The sequence below is a fragment of the Oryctolagus cuniculus genome, chromosome 8 (assembly GCF_051225735.1).
Source record: "Oryctolagus cuniculus isolate XC-2025 breed Fujian yellow rabbit chromosome 8, ASM5122573v1, whole genome shotgun sequence".
In the NCBI taxonomy this organism is placed as follows: Eukaryota; Metazoa; Chordata; class Mammalia; order Lagomorpha; family Leporidae; genus Oryctolagus; species Oryctolagus cuniculus.
In genome coordinates, this window is record NC_142874.1 from 66,995,037 (window position 1) to 67,014,800 (window position 19,764).

A 19,764-nucleotide genomic window follows, 5' to 3' on the forward strand; every position below is an offset into this window, starting at 1 on the left:
ACTGATCTGAAGCCAGGAGTTAGGAGATTCTTCTGGGTCTCCCACACGGATATAGAGGCCCAAGGACTTGGGCCATCTTCTACTGCCTTCCCAGGCCACAGCAGAGAGCTGGATGAGAAGTGGAGCAGCTGGGACTTGAACTGATGCCCATATGGGATACCGACACTGTGGGCATCTGCTTTACCAGCTACGCCATAGTGCTGGCCCTCATGTTATTATCTTAAAGTATACACAATACAATTTTTTAAAGTACCTCCAAGCCATCGTTTGAACTATAATCATCTAGAGACCCCTGGTCTCTCAGTCTCTACTGGAGTCTAGGAATCTGAAAATTATCAGTTACCAAATGCAAGTGACCTAATCACATTCCAATTCCCTATTAACATCCTCCCGTGCTTTATCACTAGCTCACCCCAGCACTTAAAACATTTCCCTGTCTTTTGTTTTATCAGGTTCAGTTCAGTTCGTCCCCCCACCGTTACAACAGTCTTGAATAAAGTTTTCCTTGTCTGTTTAACTTCTTTTTGCAGTTTTTCTTTTCATAGTTTCACAAGTGATTTTACAATACAAGAAACATCTGTCTAGATTCTGAAGGGTAACCTCTAGTGAATTCAACAATCATTAACAAATAAGCAAATCCACAAGTCCATTACTGTTTTTGACTTATTATAAATGGAGCATGGTCTTTGGAGGGAATAGTGAGGAATATTGTGGTACAAGCAATGTGCTGTTCTTAATTTGGATGTTGGTTGTGAGAGTGATCAGAGGCCCAAAACCTCATTTATCTGTATGCTTATGTGAATTTCTTGTTATGAGTACTATATTTCAATAAAATGGCTTTTTTAAAAAGACATGTGGCTTTTCCAATAGGAAGGTTTTGACTGAGCAAAACTCTCATTTAGAAAATCAGATAAGTGCTTACATATATTTGTGAAATGTCTGATTAGTGAAAACAATGCTTTCTACAGTAATGAGTCTTAGTGATACTAAACAAACATATAAATGGATACTTGTAAAGGGGAAGAACTGGTTTAGATTAGTGAAGATTTTCCGAATATCACTGTTCATGGCGCTCAGTTTTTACAGGGAATAAGTATAACTGTAACTACCATCCGGACACCAGAGGCACTTTTCTTCCTCTCATCTGTGAGTATTTATCCATGAATTAAGCCTAAGTATTGACTGAATTCCCACTGTGGGGCAGTGCTGAGGACACAATAATCAGAAAGGTACCACAAAGAACTACCAAGATCGTAAGTGGTAATGGAGCTGAGTACCAAGTACTGAAGGAGTACCAAGGACAGCGTTAGGATCTCACGGAGGGAAATAGGGTTTTGTTAGGGAAAGCTTCAGAGAGGATGTGATGTTCGATCCAAATCTTTTACAAAGAGGGGGGACATGCTACATGAAATGTATGGGAGAAGAGAACAGAGAATAAAAAATTTGAGAGGAAGGAATTTGGAAGAAATTGTTTTCTTAACCAAGACACGGAAGTTGCCAATTTCTTTATCTGCATTTCCAAGAGGAAGTCACTAACATTAGCCTTACAGTGAAATTCAGTGTGATGTTGATGAAATGATAACTAGGCCATTACTAAGATTCATGAACAGTTTCCCATGGAAAATCCCCATAAAGTCTGTTGTTCCTCACAGATTCATGAGCCTGTAAAGCAAGAGGCCTATAAAGAGAAACATTTGTGCTCATGAATCTAAAATCTTGTACCCTCTGCTGTGATTATAGCAGGTTGAGTTGAACCATACAACAAGAGTATAAATACTACCTATATAGTCTTTTCTAGTTCTGCCTGTTTAGTCCTTTTTTGTTTGCCCCAGGTGATATTGGAGCCACAGTTAATAAATTTGGGAGAATTTTTCCCTTTAATAGTCAGAATAAGGGAAAATCAGGATGATCAACAAAAATTTAAAAGACTGCAACTTCTAAGTGTATGTTAGTCTATTTTCAGTTGTGTTTCTGGGCTCTTTTAGGTTATAATATAACTGAGATGTTTCCATTTTAAATACTGTTCTATAGAGTATTCATCAATATTATCAACTTAATGCCTTCTGAATAAAATAAGAGTATTTTAAAAAGATTTTAGGATATAATACACTTGTTTACTTATACTTTTTTTTTTTTTTTTTTGGTCTGGCAGAATTACACAGAGAGAGAGAGAGAGAGTTAAAGACAGTGAGAGAGAAACAGAGAGAAAGGTCTTCCTTCCGTTGGTTTACTCCCCTAATGGCTGCCATGGCTGGCGCGGCGCAGATCCAAAGCCAGGAGCTGGGTGCTTCCTCCTTGTCTCCCATGCGGGTGCAGGGACCCAAGCACCTGGGCCATCCTCCTCTGCCCTCCTGGGCCACAGCAGAGAGCTGGACTGGAAGAGGAGTAACCGGGACTGGTACCAGGCGCACCAACTGGGACTAAAACCCTGGGTGTCGGCGCTGCAGGCGGAGGAACAGCCAAGTGAGCCACGGCGCCGGCCTACTTATACTTTTAAAAACTTTTCTGAGAATGTGTACCATCTGCTTTCTTGGCAATAGGGGAAACGTAAGTGAAATGATACTTGCTTGATGATTACAGCAACTTTAGTAAGTTGAATGTGTTTAGGCCTGAAATTAATCTTTTCTGAGATTGACAATAATTAGAGACACTCTGTCTTTATCATAACTATTCTCTGAAATTGAAAAAAGATTCAATGAGAACATCTAGGCACGTTCAGTGGTATCTTCCAGGAAATTTTCATTTCTCTCCTAGTTTATTGATTTTATATTTCTGTCCAATAGAAAAGCTTAAATTTTGGCACACTCTAAAACTGAAATAGATATTCAATGGCCACTGTAAGAAGAAACTTTATTTACAAAGATGTTTAGAGTACCCAGGTTCTTAAGGGATTCAGGATCTTATTTCCCTCCAAAACAGAGGAGTCAAGTGTTGCATGTGTAACTTAGATCCCAGAGTTTTGTAACCAAGGAATACGTAAAATTTTATGAACTGACTTGTTCTCTTTCCAAGTTGGATTTGTTATATGTATGGGTATCAGTTTCTTAGTTTTCTGTGTTTTTAGGGGCTTTAATATAGGATATTCTTTTAGTAATTTGGTTGCCTTGAGCTGCTCAAAATTTTCTGAAACAAAACAAAACAAAACAAAACAAAAAAACTGATTCAATGCTTTGTAAATGGAAATGTCTCTTGGCCTTACTGGCTTTATTTAGATGTAGCATAGGGAAAAGGGCTACTATTTATTCAACACTGAGAATCACATCTAGTTTGTTTTCTTCCATCGTAGCAAGGAAAGCAGGCCACTGTTGAGAAAAACAACAACAACAACAGTATACCCTGTTTCTCATAATTCCCATATTGGAAGATCAAATCCATGGTAGCTCTCACGGAATTATTTTGATAGTAAATCATGTTGTTGCTGATGAAATGAAAATGGGGTTCTTTTCAAGGTAGGGAGTAGTTAATTGATACTAGGAAGAACTGTTCCATTGTTGTAAAAGTCAGAAGTTAACTAACTGTGAAGTTAGTGCAGTTCATAGACCACCTCATTTCTGACACCAGTTGCAAGTTGAGAGGTTCTCAAGACCTGCTTCATCTTGGACATTTGTGAAAAGGATTCACAGAAGCCACTGAAAGCTGTTAGCCTGAATACTTTCGGTTTATTACAGTGGAAAGATCCAATTTAAAATCAACCAAGGGGAAAAGTGTTTAGGGAGGAATCCAGAAAGTGGCAAACAAGGAGTTTCCATTTCCTCTCTTTGTGGAGTCACGGGCTGCAGCCCTGTCTCAGCAGTGGTCTATGATAACACACACAGGTTATTGTCAACCACAGAAGTCCATCTGAGCTTTGGTGTCCAGCATTTTATTGGCATTTCCCTATTGACTGCTTGCCTGACAGACATGTTCTGTTTGCCTCCTAGATATAGACACCATGTTGCTCAAAACCCCCCATCATAAATGCCACTGTTAGACTTTTGGTGGCTGAGGCCCAAAGTAAATCAAAACACTCTTCCTGGAGATGACCTTCCAGGTGATGAGGACAAAGCCCAGCTCTCTTTTTGGATAGGGATAATTCTTAAAACACAGAAACCAATATAAATACCTGTGGGGGAAGGACTGGATATTTTGAAATTGAAATCTCTTTAAGGATGTGAGCTGTTTTACTGCTGAAGTTTCCTGAGTAGGCAAAGGCAACCGCCTAGGAATCAGAAGATCACAGCTCTTGTCTCCTGGTTTGTGTGTGTATGTGTGAGGCATATAATTGAAAATACTACTTTATTTTTTTCGGGCTTCAGTTTTATGGACAATGACACCTGAATAATCAACCCTGCCTAGTCCGCTGTATTGTAGCAAATCATAAATCATAAACTGTGTGTGAAAGTGCTTCACAAAGTGCATGTAAGTATAATTTGTAATATTTAACATGTCTGAAGAGCAGCTTGCAATTTTGCGTGATCAAAGTATTTGAGTTACTGATTTTTGGATTGCAATTCTAAAGAATGTTGTTGGCAAAGGACATGACTTTTTAAGTAGAACTTAGTGCTATTATACGAAGAATAAATGCTTAAATATTTTATTTCAGATGTGTTATTCCTAGCGGTAGACTCCAGGGCAAACCTGTAGAGAAAGCTTTTCATTCTCTTCTGTAAGAAAGTATTGACTATAAAGATGAATAGTCAAGAAACATCATATCACAAGGAGATAAATTATTCATAAAATGCATGAGTCAAGTTATTCTTTATAACAAAATGTTTCATCATGGCAGGGATAAATTCTGCTAATGTATTTTATAATTTTGATACTAATGCCAAATAGAATGAGAACTAGCATGAAGCTGCCTTTGCACAAGAGTCTGTACTCCTTGCATACATCAGCGTTGTTGTAATCTGGTTAGCAAAACGTAGGTGCTTACTGATTCTTGTACCTTTTTCAGTTGTCATGATCTGAAAAACCAAATAATCAACAGTTGTGTTCCAGCTGCATGCAGAACATTTCAGTTAAGGAACACTTGAAGGAAGAAAATATATCTATGCACACCCATTAACTTTTGTTACTGGTTATAAACTTGATATATTTTCCTAGTTTGCTCTTTTTGCTGGAGAAAGAAAAGAGAATAATTGTACATCTGGCTCCTGTCCTGAAGTTGAGCCCAAGAGGGAGGTGATGCAGGGTGAAGACCTAGAATCCTTACAGAAAAACAGTGTCTTGCTGACATTATGAGGCCGCGTGTACTTATGCAATGCCAAGGTTCTCTGCATGGTCTCTGTTACCCACCTCTAACTCTTTTCACACACAAGGTCTTCCAGATGTTCCTAAGGAGACTGTGTCTCTTCATTATAAAAGTTATATCAGCCATCATTTCCACATATTCCTATGGCACCCATTTACAAGAATTTGCAGTACTTTCCCAAACATCTGCAGATAGTATCTCCATAATTACTTTTGAAATTACTAGCCACCTGTCAGCACAGGGATTACTACTATGAAGAATGTCAAATGGGAATGAATATTTTTTATTAGGTCACTGGTGTTCTATGATAGACATATTGTAGGCAGATAGGACCATTTTCAGTGCAGAATTTTATTGGGTATAATAAATTTGGAGGTTTCACACTCAACAGTTACTGCATATGCATATTTACTGTGTGTGGGTGTATTTTGTACTAACTGAAAACTGCTTAGGATGGCAGTGGTACCTTGGGATTTGCGTTTCAGATGAAAAAGAGATATTTGGCTTCTTTGTGTCTTAAACAAAAATATATTTTCTTAAAAAGCAACTGGAGCTACTTAGGAAACTTTATGCTGCTTTGCCTCATGGAAATGCTGTGAAATTTAATTTTTCAAATGTATTACTTTATAGGAGGGAAGAGAACAGAAGAGTTGAGAAGCTGAAGTAATTTGATGTATGTGGGGATGCAACTGTGGTACAGCTCATGGTACCCATGTGAGATTGGTTGGCCCTTGACCTCCTACCATTCTAGGAATATGTATGTATATATGTGTGTGTGTATATACATATTGGGTGGTTCTGATAATATAGGCCATTTATTAAGCATTTTATATATGTTAATTAATCTGCATAACAATTCATTACATTAGGAATTATTGGTATCAGACACTGAGGTTTTGAGATAAGTGATTTCTCATGCTCAAGCAGCTAGTCATTGGTGAGTATAGCCCTATCATCTACACTGAATATTCAGAGTTACATTTGATATTTTTGTTGCTAAATCTGATGGGTATTTTTCAGTCTTATTTTTTACTTGACCTGATAGTAGAATTTTAAAATCAAAATGGATTTCTTGAGCCATTTTTTCCCTTGACAGTTCGAAGGATAGCATAGACTTCCTATTTTCCTCTTCTGGATTCTCCTTAAGTCTTAAATAGTGCTTCTTCAGGTCCTCAGGGCTAAGTCCTAATCTTACCTTTTCTGTTTCACTCAGTGCTTTGCTGGGTGGTTTCTTCTAGATTCAAAACCAGGAATACTATCTATAGGCAAGTGGATTCCAGATATATTGCCAGTATAATCTTCTAAAAACTCAGAACCTTTTCTGGACTTAGATTATTTTTTTTTTCCTGTCACTTTGTGTAGCAGGCCAGAGAGAAATAATACTTGGGGCAGTTTGGACTCAGAGGCCTCTTAGGTCTCTAGTGTACCACACAGCAAATTCTAGCTTTCTAGAAATGTCTTCACTTCTCAAGTAGATCCCCAAATTCGGCTAATAAGAAAGAAAGGGTTTTATTATTATTTGTCCTCCTCTTCCTCTACCAGTGCTTCCTGTGGTCTGTTTCTCTTGTGACAAAGGACAACTGTGATCCAGGTCAGGATTCATGCCTTTCTGGGTCTTCTGGCTAATAATATATTTAAAAACTAAATTGTATTTCAACTTTTAACTGTTAGACTTGCCCATTAGTGTACCTCTTGAAAACAAATATGGGCATATTGAATTTAGAGAAGGTGTAGTGAAGTGTTCTTAGATGATGATTTTTAGGAGAATTTGAATGATTCCCATAAGATAGGATATATTAAGATATTCCCATATGATAGGATATTAAGATATCTTATATATTATATAGGATTTTCATTAGGACTCACTGAGACCAAAATTGAGATTTATTTCCTGGAGATAAAAATGATTTTAAAGAAGTAATGAAATGCTAACTGCCTTCTAGCTTTTTGATAAAGGGAAGCAGTTTGGGAAGGCTTCATAAAGAGATGAAAAGACAGTCATAGTCCACAAGTGACATGGAGGTGGACAGGACGCCTCTAGAGAGTAGAGATGATGCCAAGAGGCAGGTAGCATCAGAAGCATGAAGTATCTTGGACCTTGAGTGGGCCTGAATATGGCATCTTTACTTTTCAGCTCTAGTTATAAATTAATTGAATGATACAAAGAAATCAAAAAATTAAATATCAGCCTTATGAATGGTAAAATTCACAAGGGAGAATGACATATGCGCTTTCTGCTACTGAAGTTCAGAGTTTGGCAGATTTCCTCACCTAGTGACAGCAGCATGCACAGCTACACACTGCCACCCATGAAGCCCTGCTTTTGCAAAACACTGCGAGGAGAGCAGGACAATATGCCTGCTCTGCAACAGTTCTGGTAAGGAATAAGAGAAAAATAGTTGAGCTTTCTCAAGTCTTTAAATCTGTAAACGAACACTACTTCAATGGGGAAATTAAGAAGATTAAAAAATCTTAACTGTTTAGAAGACTAGAGATGTGGAGAAGAAACTTTACCCATACTTTTGCCCCAATATTGAATTCTCTAGGCAATGGGAAGTAATGGAAAAATTTAAACAGGAACTCTAATCTTATTTGTGTAGTGATTGTGTGTGTGGCTTGGTAGTAGATGTAGTACAACTGGATCTTTGAATGTTAAGCTAAGTGTTTTAAATGAATTTGGTAGATAACAGAAAACCATCAGCATTCATGAGTAGGGAATGGTTCGTGTAGAAGCTGTGGTGGGGTTGAAGGGATTGGAGGTGATCTAGAATAGGGGAACTCAAGAAGGATGCAATGACATAGTGGTAGGCAGTAACTAACTATACAGATGCTGTCGAGATGAAAAGAAGGAATTAGCGTGAATCATATTAGTAAGAATGGCTCAACAGAACCTGCTGGGGAAAGGAAGGGAGGGAGGCAGGAATGGAGGAGGGAGGGAGGGAGGGAGAGAGAGAGAGAGAGAATGAATGAGTGTCAATCTTGAGTTATTCTGGTCAGGTGATCAGATAGTAATAGAAGACATGAACAGGAATAAAGAAGGTAGGCGCTGGTCAGAGGAGAAGATGATAGACTCATGTAATAATTGTAACTGAAGATCTGAAGTTTGAGATGAGAGTTAATTTGATGTCTTCTGCAAACCACCGTGTGTTGAAGGTGCGGCATTGCTAAAGGATCACACAAAGAGAGAACAAATTGGAGATCTGAAGCATAAAATTTAGAGAATAGACAGAAGCAAAATAAACCAAAGTGGTAAGGCTTAAAGATAGGAAGAGTTATGGAGAAGTAAAGAAATTCAGGACAAACGAAAACTTAGAAAATCAGATCATTACATAATTATAAAAAATGGTGGTTGCTGAGTAATGAAGACGATATATTATGTAAAATACTTCCTAGTTGACAAGTATGTTGAAAATAGTATAAAAGCTAATGCTTATCAAATAGACCTCTGCTGGGTGGTATTGTTCAGTTAGGAAGAGGAATTGGAAAAGTATATCACTAAAAACAGATGTATTAGAAATTTACTCACTTTAGAATACAGATATATTTGAGATCAGAGAATTCGTAGAAGAAAAATATGGTGAGGGAAGAGTCAGTTGGAAAGTAATGGAAACTTGGGAAAAGATATCCAAAAAAAGGGCTGTGCCAAGGTTGCTAACTGTGAACTGTGAATGATGGATATTTAAAATGTTAGCAGTTAGAGATTATTTTTTACTCACTACTGTCAAATGAAGTTATTAGGATCTTGATAAGCCTGAATAATTCAAGAGAAGTTGCATTTTAGATATTAGATATTTCATCTAACCCTGATATACTTACACAATAGACATATCTCCTGCCACTACTATATACTGACTGTAGGAGAATTCTAAATTATTGATTCAATTCTTGCTCTTTTGTTTTACTTTCCTCACATTCATATATAAATCCTAAAGAATGAAACAATGTATGGAATTAATTACCAGACACTGTAGTTCTTCCAAGTGTCCATAATTGGACTCCTATGTCTTGAACTCTTTGAAAAAAATGAGTGTATCATATTTCTAAGTGTTTCCAGTGTCTAAGCATTCAATATCCAGAAAAAGAGCCTTTGAAAATATTTCTTTTAGCAAGTTTTAAGAGGACATTTTAATTTGTAATCTGGTTAAGCCTTGTGATTCTTCCCATGGTGTGTTGAGTTCCTCTGCCAAGTAAGACTGACTTTTCCCATATGCATCAGAACTCAGTGATATATTAGTTGGCTTAAGGTATATTTTAGAAAATATTTCTCATCATCTGGCCTATAAGAATGAACGGAAATGCTTATTTTTTTTTGTCTACCAATTAGCAAACAAGCCTCCTAATACATCACTGGACATTACTGGGTCACAAAACTCTTTCAATGATGGTATTGAAAAAAACTCCTACTTTTCTAGTTCAAAAGAGTTATACTTCTCACAAAATCAAAACATTGGTGGTAACTTAGGTTATTTTGTAGAATAGATAAACCTTATTTTTAATGCAGGGATTCTTTTCATAAAAGCCATACTAGCTGATTATGCAGCCTCTTTATAATTTTTTGAGCAGCTCATTTTTTTTGTATTGCATGAAAGCCTACACTTCCATGATACTAAATGTAGCAATTAATATTCATGAATCCTTTATATTTAAATATTTAAGGTAGCCATTCTGTCAGGTTGGCTCACCTTATGTATTCTCTATGTTGGATGCATGGCCCTCCGTGTTACATCTACCACTGCTTACGCACCATGTCCTCTAGTTCTTTCAGCAATCTAGGATATAGTCTCTTCTAGATTAATGGAGATATCTGTTATAGAAGGAGTCATGACTTCTGGGGTTAAAATATAATTTAGTTGGCATCACTTGATCCTCCCCCAATATTTCAGTCACAGTAGTTTTAAAAGTGTTTGGGAAAAATTAGCTAATTCTGTTTGAGACTATTGAAGATGGTTTAGCTAGCCTAGGTGAATGAAGCTTGAAACAAAACAGGAAGTTCAGATATTAAAATGGTAGTGTTCTAATTCTTTCACAGCTTTTCTCTTCTTTAGAAACCTAAACTCCCATCAAATGTTAAGTCAGCAGCAAATGTTTTGTTGTGCGAAAACTGTCTTGTAAGATGCACAGGTCAACTTATTTCTTTCCAGCTCATCCTTACAATTTTCTCTCTAAATTTACATTCAAGGACAATAGTTAATAGTTAATGAAACATGACCAGTGCTGGCTGTGAAAGGGAATGGAGATGGTTATCTGGAAGGTATAATTATCATAAGATGGGATACCATAAGTTAGCACCCCAGTGCTGTGCATTTTTGGAGTTACAGAGTGAGCATTTTGCAAAACAATCAGCATCCATGGATGAAATGATAGAGATATCTCTGCCAATCCCTCCTTCCAGTAAAGGCAAAAAATCATAATTTGTTTGAAGTCATGTTTACTCAGAAGACAGAACATTATGATTTTCTTTCATGGCCGTTCTAGAGTGAACTGTAAGATGATAGTTGTCTCTTTGCAGTGTTACCACTCCATCAGGTACAGCCATGTTTAAACCTGGCCCATTTTTCTTCTTACTCAGTCAACTGGTCATGGGAATTTCTCATGAGAACATGGATGCAGGCTGAGGGAGAGAAGAGGAGGTAATGTAGTAGGAGTAAGGTTCATGGACATCTGGACTGCTTGCTCTTTCAACTTTCTTATGCTTTCAGAACCTGTTCAAGACTGATTTTGTATATATTCAACTTTATTTTGATGATGAGTGCTACAGTGCAGGCTCAAATATATCCTGATTTAGACAACACCCAATCCATTATGGATATCTCAGATCACATAGTAAATGTGTGGTCAGTGGTCAAGCATTTAGTTCCTTTTAGAGCCCTATAGCACAAAAAAGTATCTTTTCCAAAAAGAGGATATTTATTTCCAGAGGAGAGCAGAATATTTCTTAACACCCAGTGGTTCTGTTTTTGGGTTTTAGGATCTGACGTTAGCTTCATAAAGCGTTCCTATATGCCAAAGAGACTCTGATAATCATTGATTTAGCTGGATCATATGACTCAAGTTTCAGAGCAGCTAGCAGGTCATCCTGGAAAAGTGTCAGTGCCGTATATTGTTCTGAGTGCCACTCAAAACCTCATCTTTTTGGATTCGTTTGAAAATGGATCATAGTGGGGCTGGCACGGTGGTGTGGAAGGCAAAGCTTCAGTCTGTGGTACCAGTATCTTATATGGGCACCTGTTTGAGTCCCGCCTGCTCCGCTTCCAGTCTAGCTTTTGCTATGGCCTGGTGGAAGCAGTGGAAGATGGCCCAAGTGCTTGGGTCCCTGTACCCACCTTGGAGACCTGGAAGAAACTCCTGGCTCTTGGTTTTGGATTGGATCAGCTTTGGCTATTGCAGCCATTTGGAGAACAACCAGAGTATGGAAGATCTCTCTTTTTCTCTCTGCCTCTGCCTCTCCGTAACTCTGCCTTTCAAATAAATAAATAAATCTTTAAAAAAGTTTTTTTTTTAAAGAACATGGATCAAAGTAGCATGACAAATAAAATATGTGATTTTTTTCTACAATCCAAAGAGGAACATTAGATATTGCATTTGTTTCTGAGTGATAGTGGTTTTGGGGGAGGGGTCAGATATTATAATTGGACTTTCACTTTGAAAGGAATATGGAAAAAGAATGATTTTTTTATAGCTTTACATGGTTAAAAAAGTAAAAAGAATACTTTTGTGACATGCAAATATAATGCATCTATAAATAATATTTTGTTGGAACATAGTGACACCTATTTGCTTACATAATCTTTATGACTGCTTTTGTAGTACAATAGTAGATTTGAGTAGTTGTGATAAAGATGATCTAGGTCACAAAACTTATACTGTTTACTATTTGGCCCTTTACAGAAAAGATTTACTGCCTCTGTAGTAGACAATTCAAATGCAATACATTTGTACCAAGTGTAACTGAGAAAATATGATCAAAATTTAAATGATGAGATGCAAAAACTAACGTAGAGTTGATTTGGACATGATGTCACGGCATTGTTTCTCTGTAAGACTATGGTTGTTTTTTATTTTACACGGGTCTCCATTTATCATTTCAATGAATCAGATAATCCTCCTGACCTCTAATTAAAAAATATAAAATATAAATTATACTTTTCAATAAAAACTGTTAAAATTATCCCAATTTATTTTACACAGCCAGTATAATCTTGCATCCCAAATGAAAAACTGAAAACATCTTAATGTTTAAAATTGAGAAATTGGGTAAGTAAATTATGGTTCATTGACTAGTTGGGAAGCTATCATATAGTTATTAAACATACAAATATGAATTAAACTTACAAGGTATAAATTGCTAATGATAAATTATTTTTAAAGATGTATTTATTTTATTTGAAAGACCAAGTTACAGAGAGGCAGAGGCAGAGGCAGAGGGAGAGAGAGAGAAAGAGAGGTCTTCCATCTACTGGTTCACTCCCCAGGTAACTGCAATGGTCAAAGCTGCGCAGATCCAAAGCGAGGAGTCAAAAGCCTCTTCCAGGTCTCCTGTGTGGTTACAGGGGACAAACACTTTGGACATCTTCTACTACCTTCCCATGCCATAGCAGAGTGCTGGATTGGAAGTGGAGCAGCCAGGACTCGAACATGTGCCTATATGGGATGCTGGCATTGTAGACTGCAGCTTTACCTGTGATGCCACAGCACTGATCCCAATAAAATATTAAGTGAAAAAAAATGATTCTAAAGTTGTATCTACCCTACTTTGCTTCTTGTATAAAACTCAAAGAAGAAGCAAAAGGTTCATAGGTTTGTAAGTAAAAACAACTTATGCTGACTTTGACCTTGTTAGGGTTAGTCGTGTTATTTAAAGCTTTTGTTTCTTTTTAAAATTTATATAAAATGAACAATTTTCATGTATTTCATAGATACAGTTTTTTTTTTTTTTTTTGACACGCAGAGTGGACAGTGAGAGAGAGAGACAGAGAGAAAGGTCTTACTTTGCCGTTGATTCACCCCCCAATGGCCGCTGCGGCCTGCACGCTGCAGCCGGTGCACCGCGCCTATCCGAAGCCAGGAGCCAGGTGCTTCTCCTGGTCTCCCATGGGGTGCAGGGCCCAAGTACTTGGGCCATCCTCCACTGCCTTCCTGGGCCACAGCAGAGAGCTGGCCTGGAAGAGGAGCAACTGGGACAGAATCCGGCGCCCCAACCGGGACTAGAACCCGGTGTGCCGGCGCCACAGGTGGAGGATTAGCCTAGTGAGCTGTGGCGCCGGCTCATATATACAGTTTTAAGAACATAATGATACTTCCCACCCTACCCTCTTACCCTCTCTGACCCCAACTCTCCCTCCTCCTTTTCTTATTTTTCTTTTAATAATTACAATGACATGCTTTCAGTTTTCTTTACAATCAGAAGCTTAACCTTCCACTAAATAAAGTATTCACCAAGTAGTAAGCAGAAAAACCAAGGTTTTTGTTTGGTATTATATTTGAATATATATTTCATACTATGATTTTAATCTCTTTGTGATAAAATTTTTTTATTGTTTTTAAAGATTTATTTATCCGAAAGGCAAAATGACAGAGAGGGAGGGAGGGAGAGAAAGAAAGAATGATATCTTCCATTGCTGGTTCACTTCTCAAATGGACTCAATGTTTGGGGCCAGGCCATAGTCAGGAGCTTCAGCTTGATCTCTCTCATGGATGGCAGGGTGCCAAGCACTTGAGACATCTTCAGCTGCCTTCCCAGACTGATTGGCAGTGAGATGGACTGGAAGCAGAAAAAACCAGACTCTCATTGGTGCTCCAGTATGGGTTGCTGGTGTTGCAGGCAGCAGTTTAACCCACTGCACCACAATATCAGCCTCCTATCATCTGGAATTTTTAGCATTTATTTGTTATTTTATTTTATGTATTTAAGGAAAACAAATTTCTGTGGGGAGCAATCCGGACTAGACTGAGTTACTGGAATTAAGACTTATTCTATGCATCTGCTCTCCCACAATATGGCGCTGGGAGAGAAGTAAACAGCTTCCGCACAGCTGCCTCCAGTTCAACCAATAAACTGTAGGACCTGCTCCTGATTGGGGGAGAGCAGCGTACTCGGCGTGTGGGTAGCAGAGTTGGGATTGGTGGAAGAGGACTATAAAGGAGGAGAGAGACAACATGCACCAGGAACATCTAAGGGGAACATCTATCTGAAGGAACACCTGTGCAGCCCCCGAGAGAGCCTGCCGGCGGTGTGCCGCTCCCCCGCGGAAGTGGGGAATGTGGCAGGGGGAACCGCCCTTCCACGGAGGTGGAAGGGATAGTAGCCAACCCGGGAAGAACCAGCAGCAAACCCGGGGAGGGCCGAGCAGACGAAAGAACAGTGCAGGGTCCTGTGTCGTTCCTCCACGAAGAGGGGGAGCGACAAATTTCCAGTAATTCATATATACAGATTTAGGAACATAGTGATGTTTCTCACCCTACATTGACTACTGCCCATGTGCCCACCCTTCCTCCTCCTCCTCCTTAATTTTTACAATGGTCTACTTTGAGTTTACTTTTTACCCATAAGATCAATGCTATACTAAGTAAAGAGATCAACAGATTATAATAAGAAAAAAATCACTATTCCTCAAGTTGAGCAGTGTCTCAACTGCTGTAAATAATCAGCAAATCTAAAAATGTCAATATCACTCCTATACATTACATTTTTGGTGGTCTATTAGTTACCACATACCAGGGAAAACAAATGGTATTTGTCTTTTTGGGACTGGCTTATTTTGCTTGTATAATGGTTTCCAGTTGCATCCATCTTATTACAAAAGATAGGATTTCATCCTTTTTTATGGTTGGGTAGTGTTCAGTAGTGTACATATACCATAAATTCTTTATCCAGCCATCAGTTGATAAATATCTGGGTTGATTCCCTATCTTAGCTATTATGAATTGAGCTGCAATAAACATAGGTGTACAGATAATCTTTAATATGCTGATATTGTTTCCCTTGGGTAAATTCCCAGGAGTGGGATAGCTGGGTCATGTGGTATATGTATTTTCAGCTTTCTGAGTTATCTCCATACAGTCTTCCACAGTGGCTGTACTAGTTTACATTCCCACCAACCATGGGTTAGGGTACCTTTTTCCCCACATCCTTGCCAGCATTTGTTGTTTGTTGATTTCTGTATGAGAGCCATTCTAACTGGGGTGAGCTGAAACCTCATTGTGGTTTTGATTTGCATTTACCTGTTGGCTAGTGATCCTGAGCATCTTTTCATGTGTCTGTTGGCCATTTGAATTTCCTGTTTTGAAAAATGCTTATTTAAGTCCTTTGCTCATTTCTTAAATGGATTGTTTTGTTGTTGTTGATTTTCTTGAACTTTCTATATTCTCAATATTAATCCTTTATCAGTTTCATAGTTTGCAAATATTTTCTCCTATTCTGTTGGTTTTCTCTTTGTTGTGCTGTTTCTTTTATAGTGCAAGCTTATCAGCTTGATGTAATCCCATTTATCTATTTAGGCTTTGATTGCCTGTGCTTCTGGGATCTTTTCCAAGAAGTGTTTGCCTATGCCAATATCTTACAGAATTTCCCCAATGTTCTCTAATAATGTGGTGATACTAGGACATAGATTTAGATCCTTGATCCAGTTTTAAATGATTTTTGTATAAGGTGTAAGGTAGGAGTCTTGTTTAATATTTCTGCATGCAGAGATGTAATTTTCTTAGCACAATTTGGTGAAAAGACTGTCCTTTCTCCAGGGATTGATTTTATCTCCTTTGTAAAAGATAAGTTGGTTGTTGATATGTGGATTGATGTCTGGAGTTTCTATTCCTGCTCCGTTGGTCTATACATCAATTTTTTGACCAATATCAGGCTCTTTTGATTATAAGTGCTCTTTATTATGCCTTGAAATCTGGTATTTGTGATGCCGTTGGCATTTTTTGTTGTTGTTCTTGATTAAGATTTCTTTAGCTATTAGGAGTCTCCTGTGTGTCCATATGAATTTTACCTTTGTTTTCTGGATCTGAGAAGAATGTCCTTGGTATTTTGATTGAGATCACATTGAATTTGTAAATTGTTTTCAGTAGTATGGATATTTTGATGATATTAATTCTTCTAGTCTACAAACATTGGAGATTTTTCCATTTTTTTGTGTCTTCTTCTATATCTTTCTTTAGTGTTTTATAATTATCATTGTAAAGGTCATTGACATCTTTGGCTATATTTATTCCAAGGTATTTAATTTTTTCATATCTATTGTGAATGTGATTGATCTTAGATGTTCTTTCTTAGCCATGGAATTATCTATGTATAGAAAAGCTGTTGATTTTCATATGTTAATTTTATATCTTGCAACTTTGCCAAACTCTCTTCTGAGTTCCACTAGTTTCTCGGTTCATAGGATCATGTCATCAGCCGACAGGGATAATTTGACTTCCTCCTTTCTAATTTGTATCCCTTTTGATTTCTTTTTCTTTCCTAATGGCTGTGGCTATAATTTCCACAATTATATTGACTAGCAGTGGTGAACATGGGCATACTTTTCTATTTCTGGATCTTAGTGGGAGTGCTTCTTACTTTTCCTCATTCAATAAGATGCTGGCTGTGGGTTTGTCATAAATTTCCTTGATTGTGTTGAGGAATACTCCTCTTTACCCAGTTTGCTTAAAGTTTTCATAATGAAATGGTGTTGTATTTCATCAAATGCTTTCTCTGCATCTATTTATATCATCATATGGCTTTTATTCTTTGGTTTGTTAATGTGATGTATCACATTGATTGATTTGCCTATGTTAAACCATCCTTGCATACAGAAATAAATCCCACTTGGTCCATGTGAATGATCTTTTTGATGTGTTGTTGGTTTCAATTAGCTAGTATTTTGTTGAGGATTTTTGCATCTATGTTTTTATATATTTTTGCATCTATATCTATCTATTGTTCTCTTTCTTTGTTGTGTCTTTTTCTGGCTTTGGAATGAATGTGATGCTGGCTTCGTAGAAGGAGTTTGGAAGGATTTCCTTCCTTCTAGTTTTCTGAATAGCTTGGGAAGAACTGGAATTAGTTCTTCTTTAAAAGTCCTTGTTATTGTTTTGTTTAGATTTTCTACGTCTTCATGACTCAGTTTTGGTAGATTGTATGTGTCCAGTAATCTATCCATTTCTTCTAGATTTCACAATTTGTTGGTATTTAGTTGATTGTAGTAATTGCTGGTAATTATTTTGTTTCTGTGGTATTCATTGTTACATCTCCTCCTTCATCTCTGATTTTATTGATTTGGGTCTTCTCCCTCTTTTTTTGGTTAGTTGGGCCAATGGTGTATCATTTTTTTATATTTTCAAAAAAAAAATCAGCTCTTGATTTCATTGATCTTTAGTAATTTTTTGTTTTAATTTTGTCTATTTCTTCTCTAATTTTAATTATTTCTTTTACTACTTTTTAGTTTGTTTTGTTGTTTTTCTGGGTCCTTGATGTGCATTTGTTTGATGGCTTTCCAATTTCTTGATGCAGACACCATTTGTTATAAAATTCCCTCTTAATGTTGCTTTTGCTATATCCCACAAGTCTTATTATGTTATATTGTCATCTCCATTTATTTAAAGGAAATTTTGATTTCCTTTTTGATTTCTTCTATGACCCACTCTTATTTCAGGAGCATGTTGTTCAGTCTCCATGTGTTTGCATATGATATAGAGATTCTTGGGTTGTTGATTTCCAGCTGTATTCCATTGTGGTCAGAAAAGATGCATGGTGTTGTTTTAATTTTTTGAATTTGCTGATGCTTCCTTTAAAGCCTAGCATATGGTCTATCCTAGAGAAAGTTCTGTGTACTGATGAAAATAATGTGCATTCTGTAACTTTGGAATGAAACATTCTATAGATATTAGTTAGGTTCATTTGGTCTATAGTGTAAATTAGCTCTCTGTTTCTTTGTTGATTTTCAGTCTAGTTGATCTGTGCATTGATAAAATTGGGATGTTGAAGTTCCCCATAACTATTGTCTTTGAGTCTGTGTCTCTCTTAAGATACATCACCATTTGTTTTAAATAGCAAGGCAGCCTGTCATTGAGTGTGTATATATTTATTTTAGTCACATCTTCCTGTTGAATTGATCCATTAATCATTACGTAGTGCCCTTCTTTGCCTCTTTTTTGTAACTTTAATTTAATGAATATAAATTTCCAAAGTACAGCTTATGGATTACAATGGCTTCCACCCCCCATACCTTCCCTCCAACCCACAACCTTCCTCTTTCCCACTCCCTCTCCCCTTCCATTCACATCAAGATTCATTTTCAATTCTCTTTATATACAGAAGATCAATTTAGTATATATTAACTAAGGATTTCCACAGTTTGCACCCACACAGAAACACAAAGTGAAAAATACTGTTTGAGTACTAGTTATAGTATTAAATGTACAGCACATTAAGGACAGAAATCCTTTGACACTCTTGTTTATGGCATCAGTAGTCACCTGAGGGTCTTATCATGAGTTGCCAAGGCTATGGAAGCCTTTTGTGTTCGCTGACTCTGATCCTATTTAGACAAGGTCATAGTCAAAGTGGAAGTTCTCTCCTCCCTTTAGAGAAAGGTACCTAAATTTTTGTGTTGAAGTCTATTTTGTCTGATATTAGGATGGCTACACATGCTCGATTTTGCTTTCCATTAGTGCAAAATATCATTTACATCCTTTCACTTTCAGTCTGTGTGCATTTCTGTTGGTGAGGTATGTTTCTTGTAGGCAGCAAATGTATGGGTCTTATTTTTTAATTCATTTTGCCAGTCTTTATCTTTTAATTGGAAAATTTGGCCATCTAGAGACATTCCTAAAGGCAGCAGCCTGTGGGTACTTCACCTCGGCAGTTTGAGACCCAAAGCCTTTGATATATTGAGAGGCTAGGGGACCCTCAAAGTCCTACTTGAGTGCCCAGCCCCCTGTCTGCCCTCCAGCCAGACTCAAAGTCAGTGGGGAGCATGGATTTTTCACTCTGATAAAATCCTTGGGTGAGATGCAGGATAAGAGCCACCATAGCTTCTACTTTGTCAAAATGGCACCTTTTCTCTGCCAGTTGCCGGATGTCCTTGTGGGGCAATGTGGTGAACAAAATATGGTTTGTTTTTCCTGTTGAATTTGGTGAGTACCCTGCTCCATATTATGGTCCAAGGTGGGACGCAAAAACAGTATGGTTTGCAAGGCTGTCCCTCCAGCAGTATCACCAGTGGCAAGGGCTGCTGCCATCTGCTCTCACCTCTCTCTAAAGCTGGCATGTCCTCTTATTCTTGGCTGCTGGGATCATGTGTTGTGTCTGTGTGTCTTTACCTTCCACACTGGTCCATAGCATCTCTCTTCCCTCTGTATAATTTCCACTGCAGATTTCTCTCCAACTCTCCCCTGGGAATGCATTTCCTCCACTTTTCCCCCTGCGTAAAGCAGTATGTCTTTTCTCTATTCAACCATCTTGGAATGTATGAGAAATGTGTAAATGAAAAATTTTATATCATTTAGTGATAATTAATTCTCCTGATGGATTTTGTGAAAATTTTGGTTTTGGA

The 19,764-nt window shown here is 37.6% G+C and overlaps 1 long non-coding RNA gene across 5 annotated transcripts in view; it reads left to right on the plus strand.

The window, feature by feature from the left end:
- Positions 1–19,764, plus strand: part of LOC149125039 (uncharacterized) — a 354,033-nt gene that overhangs the window by 296,972 nt on the left and 37,297 nt on the right. For 3 of the 5 annotated variants that reach the window (XR_016212556.1, XR_016212555.1, XR_016212557.1), the window contains one exon: positions 5,861–5,987. The exons of the other annotated variants lie outside the window; for them this stretch is intronic. This is a non-coding gene — a long non-coding RNA (uncharacterized LOC149125039). The remainder of the gene's footprint in view (positions 1–5,860; positions 5,988–19,764) is intronic. 5 annotated transcript variants of the gene reach the window in all.